Genomic DNA, 7,851 nt, shown 5'->3' with positions numbered 1-7,851 from the left:
CTTTATATACACTAGCAAGTTGAACCAAAATCCATATAAGAACTCAAGAAAACCAGTATAGCTGAAACTAACTCTCAGAAGCCAAAAGTCACCATTTCTTTACATATTTTTCCCACTCTATTTTCTATATTCCCTCTGCTATTCCAGTTGTGTGCTTGGTAATGGCTCTTTTTAAAATTAGCACCTGTTAGTTCTACAGAGTAATGGGGTTTGTTGTAACAATCTGATACACAAATATTCCACGTTTTGATAATGTCCACCACCACTCTATTGTTGTCAGTTGTCTCCCCTGCCTCCATCCCTTTACACTTCTCTAAGAGTCCTTCTTCTGCTTTCCAGTAATAACTTTCAGGTTTCATAAATAAGAGAAAAATGTAATAGCACGCCTGTTTCTCAGCCTGACATATTGTGTTTAAGATGATACTTGCTACTCCTGACCATTCTCCTATTTGTTCTTTGTGGCTGAATAATACTCCATCTTATATATATGCCACAGTTTCTTTATCTATTTCTATACTGATGTCCATCTAGGGTGATTCTGTATCTTGGCTATTATGACTAGTGCTGAGATAGATTTCACAGGGCTCTCTATAGTAAAATAACCTTGATTACTTTGAGTATATATCCCTGGGGAGATAACCAGAAGTGGTATGACTAGATTTATATGATAGTCCTACTTTTAGTATTTTAAAGAAACATGGTAGTAGCTACACTAATTTTCATACCCACTGAAAGTATAAGAATTCCATTGAAAATGACATTCTAAAATCTTCCTACATTCCTATACTGAAGTCACAAGTTCCTCAAGAAGATGGTCAAAATCAATTCTTAACAATCTTCATAGCAGAGGATGTATTTTAGCAATAGTTGCTGCTCTGTGCAAATGATATACAAACAGTTGTTTAAATTAGCCTGCTATAAAAACAATAGAAAACAACAAAATGGTCTTGAAAACTAAAATCCAATAAAAGCTTTGTAGCATTTCCCATCTACTTTCTTTTTTAAATTTTTTTATTTTATTTTAATTAGGTATTTTGTTCATTTATATTTCTAATGCTTTCCCAAAAGTCCCCCATACCCGCCCGCCCCCCGACTCCCCTACCCACCAACTACCACTTCTTGGCCCTGCATTATCCTGTACTGAGGCATATAAAGATTGCAAGACCAATGGGCCTCTCTTTCCACTGATGGCTGACTAGGCCATCTTCTGATACATATGCAGCTAGAAACACGAGCTCTGGAGGGGGAGGGGTACTGGTTAGTATATATTGTTGTTCCACCTATAGGGTTGCAGCTCCTTTAGCTCCTTGGGTACTTTCTCTAGCTACTCCATTGGGGGCCCTGTGATCCATCCAATAGCTGACTGTGAGCATCCACTTATGTGTTTGCTAGGCCCTGGCATAGTCTCACAAGAGACAGGTATATCTGGGTCCTTTCAGCAAAATCTTGCTAGTGTATGCAATGGTATCAGCATGTGGAGGCTGATTATGGGATGGATCCCCGGGTATGCGGGTACGGCAGTCTCTAGATGGTGCAGCCTTTCGTCTCAGCTCCAAACTTTGTCTCTGTAGCTCCTTACATGGGTGTTTTGTTCCCAATTCTAAGAAGGGGCAAAGTGTCCACACTTTGGTCTTCGTTCTTCTTGAGTTTCATGTGTTTTGCAAATTGTATCTTGTATCTTGGGTATTCTAAGTTTCTGGGCTAATATGCACTTATCAGTGAGTACATATCATGTAAGTTCTTTTGTGATTGGGTTACCTCACTCAGGATGATGCCCTCCAGGTCAATCCATTTGCCTAGGAATTTCATAAATTCATTGTTTTTAATAGTTGAGTACTACTCCATTGTGAAAATGTACCACATTTTCTGTATTCATTCATCTGTCGAGGGGCATCTGGGTTCTTTCCAGCTTCTGGCTATTATAAATAAGGCTGCTATGAACATAGTTGAGCATGTGTCTTTCTTACCGGTATGTGTTCTCTCTAGTTTCTTTTTGGAGGCACTATTACAATGGCTACTCCAGCTTGTTTCTTCAGACCATTTGGAGGAAAAGTAAGAGTTTTCCTCTTAGAAATGCTTTCGGGGCTGGTGAGATGGCTCAGTGGGTAAGGGCACCCGACTGCTCTTCCGAAGGTCCAGAGTTCAAATCCCAGCAACCACATGGTGGCTCACAACCATCCACAACGAGATCTGGCGCCCTCTTCTGGAGTGTCTGAAGACAGCTACAGTGTACTTACATAGAATAAATAAATAAATCTTTAAAAAAAAAAAAAAAGAAATGCTTTCATTGTGTCCCATAAGTTTGGGTATGTTGTGGCTTCATTTTCATTAAACTCTAAAAAGTCTTTAATTTTTTTCTTTATTCCTTCCTTGACCAATGTATCATTGAGAAGAATTTTGTTCAGTTTCCACGTGAATGTTGGCTTTCTATTATTTATGTTGTTACTGAAGTTCAGCCTTTGTCCATGGTGATCTGATAGGATGCATGGGACAATTTCAATATTTTTGTATCTGTTGAGGTCTGTTTTGTGACCAATTATATGGTCAGTTTTGGAGAAGGTATCATGAGGTGATGAGAAGAAGGTATATCCTTTTGGTTTAGGATAAAATGTTCTGTAGATATCTGTTAAATCCATTTGATTCATAACTTCTGTTAGTTTCACTGTGTCCCTGTTTAGTTTCTGTTTCCACGATCTGTCCATTGGTGAAAGTGGTGTGTTGAAGTCTCCCACTATTATTGTATGAGGTGCAATGTGTGCTTTAAGCTTTACTAAAGTTTCTTTAATGAATGTGGCTGCCCTTACATTTGGAGCATAGATATTCAGAATTGAGAGTTCCTCTTGGAAGATTTTACCTTTGATGAGTATGAAGTACCCCTCCTTGTCTTTTTTGATAACTTTGGGTTGGAAGTCGATTTTATTTGATATTAAAAGGGCTATTCAAGCTTGTTTCTTCAGACCATTTGCTTGGAAAATTGTTTTCCAGCCTTTCAAAAAATATGGAACGCTTCATGAATTTGCGTGTCATCCTTGCGCAGGGGCTATGCTAATCTTCTCTGTATCGTTCCAATTTTAGTCTATGTGTTGCTGAAGTGAGCACCCCATCTACTTTCTAAGTCTCTAAAACCTTCACTGTGTTCGCTCCTGTGAGTTACAACTCAATAGTGAAAGATCAGAATTGGTTTTAATTACACATTCACTGTAATTTTTCAAAAGGAACTCTGGAAAAGTTTTATTAAAGGAAAACTTTCTTGTTTACTTCTCACCAGTCTGTTCTGAATCAGTCTGGCGGTTCCTCAGAAAATTGGACATAGTACTACCGGAGGATCCAGCAATACCTCTCCTGGGCATATATCCAGAAGATGTCCCAACCAGTAAGAAGGACACATGCTCCACTATGTTCATAGCATGCTTCTAATAATATCAGAATCACCTGGGTCAGTGATAGCCAGTGTGCATACTCTGTAGTGTTTTCCACACACTGTGCCCAATTCAGTATTATTGCCACTGTAGTAATTGACACCAGTTTAAGCCAGCATGGAATAATACTCTATTTCAGATTTCCTCAAGGCTGGGCATCAGTTGTCGAGGATAACAACAAACTTCTCTTTGCCTTTTCTGATCATCTTCAGATTCTTTTTGTACCCTCGCATGTACTTTCAACTTTTCATACCAAGCTGAAGCCTAGAGATGTTTGACTCCAGAGACTTTTTTGTCTTCTTTGCAGCCAGCATCTTCCTGCCTTAGGTGAGGGACAACCCCGACCAAGATCAGCCACCAAGATGGTCAGGAAGCAAAAAAGGAAGTCATTCACTGTGTTTGTACATTTAATCTATTGCACCCTCTGTTTTTGAATCCCAAGGCAAGGATAAAAGTTACTGTTAAAGAACTAATAGCAAAGAGTAAAAAGTGATGCTTGAGTGACTATTGCATGGTGTTTTTTCCTCCAGTTATGGGGCACCATAGCCATGGCCACCACAGCAGAAAAATACAGTGGTAGCCAATTTTAAATGTTAATGATAATAGTAATGGAGCTGTTGACACTACTTAAGGAGAATCAAGAGATACTTGCATGGTATTCCCGCTATCACTCCTGCCCTTGGCTGCAAGTGATCTTGGGAAATAATAGAGTATACATAGAAGTAAAAAGTTGATTAAGAGCAGAACTCCATGGTACAGTTTCTAAAAGGTCATCATCCATGGTGGAATGGGACTTTGTGGTGATGTAAGTGTTTGGGTGTCATGACCATATTCCCATAAATAATTCCTCACCAGTACTTTGTGCACCTAATAAGCTGGATGGTCTCATCAAGTTGGATTTGGGTGAAATCATTTTTTGGTCTTTTGTGGGTACTCATCTGGGTTGACTGGACATCCATTTGTGTCTCCTCTGTAAAAGTGATCACAACGATAACTTTCATCACTGTGCCTCCTAAAAACTACAGAAAAGTAACACAGTAAGGACCAGTGAAGAGGATGAAATTGCTAATATGGGTGAAGATTTAACATCTCAGTAGAGGAGGGTCAATAAACTAGGTATGGGACCATTCTCAGAAGCTATTCTAGAAAAATAGCAAGAATAAACAGTCCTTTAATGAGATAATTTTCTTTTACTTCCCAGAATGCCTACCCCTTAGAAGAGTCCCTACCAGTTGTCCTGCTACGTGGTTAGGCTGGATCTGTCCACCTTTCTTACTCAAGAAGTTGTAACCATCGCTTTTGTTGTGGATGCTATCAAAATCTAAATATGCTTTTTCTGGTACTTCATGTGCCCTTATTTTTTTCTCCAATCACCGCTGCCATGTTTTGTTTTTGTTTTGGCCTTTTGAAACATGGTTTCTCTGTATAGCTCTGCATATCCTGGAACTCACTCTGTAGACCAGGCTAGCCTCTGTCTCCTGAGTGCTGGGTTTAAAGACATGTTACCACCACACATGGCTCAAATGATATTTCAAAATCATTTATAAAAATACTATATATTTTAAAAGAGTAACGCTAGGTCCTTAGATCTTTTCTGTCCTTTATATACACATACTTCTTAAGGTCTGTCATTTTAAAACCACCCATCAGTATCCTGCAAGTATTTAATAAGCTTTCAAAGATATTCTGGGCTATTCTTATCTAGAATAATAGTATGCTATGATGGTGTTTAACATTTCAACCACAACTTTACATAGTTCATAGTTCCAACTTTGATCTGGCATTAGCTCTATTCCCACTGGATCAATAATTTTCCACAGAACTCTATGTCAAAAGAAAAAATTAACAATTACTGTTTGCTAAGTAGTTAAATTGAGGCAACTTAATGAATATGTGTGTCCTATCAACAAGTAGTCATTTGAAAAAGTAATATGCATAAATTAAAAAAATATATTTTATTTCATTCTCAGATATGCACAATTACTTTCTCATTTTTTAAATATTTTTAATGTTTTTTATTACGTATTTTCCTCAATTACATTTGCAATGCTATCCCAAAAGTCCCCCATACACTCCCCGCCACTTCCCTACCCACCCATTCCCATTTTTTTGGCCCTGGCGTTCCCTTGTACTGGGGCATATAAAGTTTGCAAGTCCAATGGGCCTCTCTTTCCACTGATGGCCGACTAGGCCATCATTTGATACATATGTAACTAGAGTCAAGAGCTCCAGGGTAATGGTTAGTTCATAATGTTGTTCCACCTATAGGGTTGCAGATCCCTTTAGCTCCTTGGGTACTTTCTCTAGCGCCTCCATTGGGAGCCCTGTGATCCATCCAATAGCTGACTGTGAGCATCCACTTCTGTGTTTGCTAGGCCCCGGCATAGTCTCACAAGAGACAGCTATATCTGGGTTCTTTCAGCAAAATCTTGCTAGTGTATGCAATGGTGTCAGCATTTGGAAGCTGATTATGGGGTAGATCCCTGGATATGGCAGTCTCTAGATGGTCCATCCTTTTGTCACAGCTCCAAACTTTGTCTCTGTAACTCGTTCCATGGGTGTTTTGTTCCCAATTCTAAGAAGGGGCACAGTGTCTACACCTTGGTCTTCATTCTTCTTGAGTTTCATGCATTTAGCAAATTGTATCTTATATCTTGGGTATCCTAAGTTTTGGACTAATATCTGTGGAGAGCTGTGCTGTGAGCAATCAAAATTATAAGATGGAGCTGGCTTCCGCTGTGCCTAACTAGTAAACAAGCCTTGTGCGCAAGTGCGAGAGTGAACTCACGCCTAGTCACTGCCCATTTCGGGGCGTAGTAATGAGGTGATGGGCGAGCAACAAATCAGGAGCTGACATGCTACATCAGGTGCTGAAATGCCACGCTGAGGGCTATATAAGCAGCACCATTTTCCGGGGTCTGGGTCTTCCCTCTTTAAGAAGCAATAAAGCTTGCCGCAGAAGAATCCAGTTGTCCGAGTGTGTTCTGGCCGGCGAGAACGATAGCTCAGGACAAGTGGCGCCAAGAAACCCGGGAACTGCATAACATCACGGATGCAAGGGAGACACCCCTTTTGCGGGGCCGGTTCAGAACTGTGGGACACGTAAGGCTCTGTAAGGTATGTTCTGTCTTGAAATTTCTCCAGTGTTAGAGGTCTTTTTGTATGTTTTCATGGGGCTCATTCTTTTTCTTTTGATCACGTACTTCTTCCACCACTGGAACTGCTGACTGGTTCTCAGTCGCGATCAGGCACAGTTAGATAACAGAGCAGCGAGCAGTATGGGAACTTCCCACTCCGTAGTGACTGCCTTATGGTCGGTCTTGAGGCAGTGTGGCCTAAAATTCGCCACTAAGACTATAGAGAACTTTGTTAAAGAGATAGATCACGTAGCGCCTTGGTATGCGTTCTCAGGGTCATTAACTATCGCCTCTTGGGAGAAACTGAAAGGAGATCTAGTTAGGGAACAGCAGAATGGCAAAATTAAAGCAGGGACCATGCCGTTGTGGAAACTGGTAAGATCTTGCTTAACAGATGAGGATTATCAGCAAATGGTTGAGGCAGGGCAGAGGATCCTGGAGGAGGTTCAAGACAGTCTATCAGAGACAGAACAGGGAGAGAGAGTAAGAGCTGAGAGGAAACAAGGTGCACCGAAGAATAAAGGCCTTTCCATGGGCCTTGAGCCCAAAGAAAAGAGAATAAGGGACAGAATGCCCTGGGAGAGCTTAGAAAAAGGGATATAAAGGGAGAGAAGAAGAGAGATCGAGCTGGGGAGGCACATAAGTGAAGGAGCCTCTATCCGCCATTAGAGGAGTTCAAGGCACTAGTTGTTAGTAGCTCAGAATCGGATAAGGAACTTAGCTCCTCTGAGGTAACAGACTTAGAGGAAGAAGTGGCATGCTATGAGGGAAAGATACCAGCCAGATGAAGGATGAGCTAATCAGTCACAGAATAAGACAGAAGCAGCTAGAGACAACTGTCAGTTTGCTGCGCCATCTCTGGACCCTCGACCTCTGGGTCCTAGTGCACCTCCACCCTATGTGCAGAGGTATCATTCACCTCTGCCCTATGTGCAGAGGTATCATTCAGACTCATTCATTCCAAAAGAGGAACAGAGAAAAGTGCAGCAAGCGTTTCCAGTCTTTGAAGTCGCCCATGGCAGACGCGTTTCCGCTCTGGTGGAGTATATACAGATTAAATAACTTGCTGAGTCAGTCCGTAACTATGGAGTCAATGCCAATTTTACTATAGCGCAAGTCGAAAGGCTTGCTACTCTGTCAATGATCCCCGGCGATTGGATGACTGTAGTAAAAGCTGCAGCTCCTAACATGGGAATGTATCTAGAATGGAAAGCTTTGTGGCAAGACTCCTGCCAAGCACAGGCAAGGGCCAATGCCACCGTTGAAGGGGACCAAAGAACATGGATTTTTGAGTT

At 41.0% G+C, this 7,851-nt stretch overlaps 1 non-coding gene and 1 pseudogene across 1 annotated transcript; both read right to left on the bottom strand.

Annotated features, from left to right (window-relative positions):
- Window positions 1–2,992: 2,992 nt before the first annotated feature.
- LOC115030251 (U6 spliceosomal RNA) lies at window positions 2,993–3,099 on the bottom strand. The gene has a single exon (XR_003835843.1). It is a non-coding gene; the product is annotated as a U6 spliceosomal RNA (small nuclear RNA).
- A 155-nt stretch (window positions 3,100–3,254) lies between these two features.
- On the bottom strand, window positions 3,255–3,733 carry LOC110287480 (large ribosomal subunit protein eL30-like; annotated as a pseudogene).
- Between the last annotated feature and the right edge of the window lie 4,118 nt (window positions 3,734–7,851).

Source organism: Mus caroli, unplaced genomic scaffold (assembly GCF_978045245.1).
Source record: "Mus caroli unplaced genomic scaffold, Mus_caroli_1 scaffold_5, whole genome shotgun sequence".
Taxonomy (NCBI): Eukaryota; Metazoa; Chordata; class Mammalia; order Rodentia; family Muridae; genus Mus; species Mus caroli.
This window is presented reverse-complemented; position numbering and strand designations above follow the sequence as displayed.